The sequence below is a fragment of the Calidris pugnax genome, unplaced genomic scaffold (assembly GCF_001431845.1).
Source record: "Calidris pugnax isolate Ruff unplaced genomic scaffold, ASM143184v1 scaffold69, whole genome shotgun sequence".
Taxonomy (NCBI): domain Eukaryota; kingdom Metazoa; phylum Chordata; class Aves; order Charadriiformes; family Scolopacidae; genus Calidris; species Calidris pugnax.
In genome coordinates, this window is record NW_015090859.1 from 1977248 (window position 1) to 1977711 (window position 464).

A 464-nucleotide genomic window follows, 5' to 3' on the forward strand; every position below is an offset into this window, starting at 1 on the left:
GCAAACCGCGAGGAGGGCGATCGGCGACCCCGCCGGCGGAAAAACTTTCTCTCCTTTGGCAAATCACTTTTCGGGGCTCGGCGGCGGCGGGGATTCGCGCTGCTCAAACAGGTGCACGGCGGCAAACTTGCTGCTTCACTTGGCGCGGAGGGAGGAGGAGTGTGCGGAGCCGTCGGCGGTGTCCTCCGCTCCCGGCTCTCCCCGGCACACGCGCGCACACCCCTCCGCTCCCGCTCTTATCCTTAACGGAGCTATGGTGTGGTGGCTGGTTTTTTTTTTTTTTTTTTTTTTTTTTTTTTACTAACTTGGAGAGAGAGAGAGGGAGGGAGGGAGGGAGGGAGGTGCAGTTTGGTCTTCAATGATCCAACAGCCTCAGTAACAGCCGAGGGCTGTCACCCACAGGAGAAATGGGAGGGTGTTGGTGGTACAAGGAAGCATGCACAGTCCTGACACCGAGGATTGTC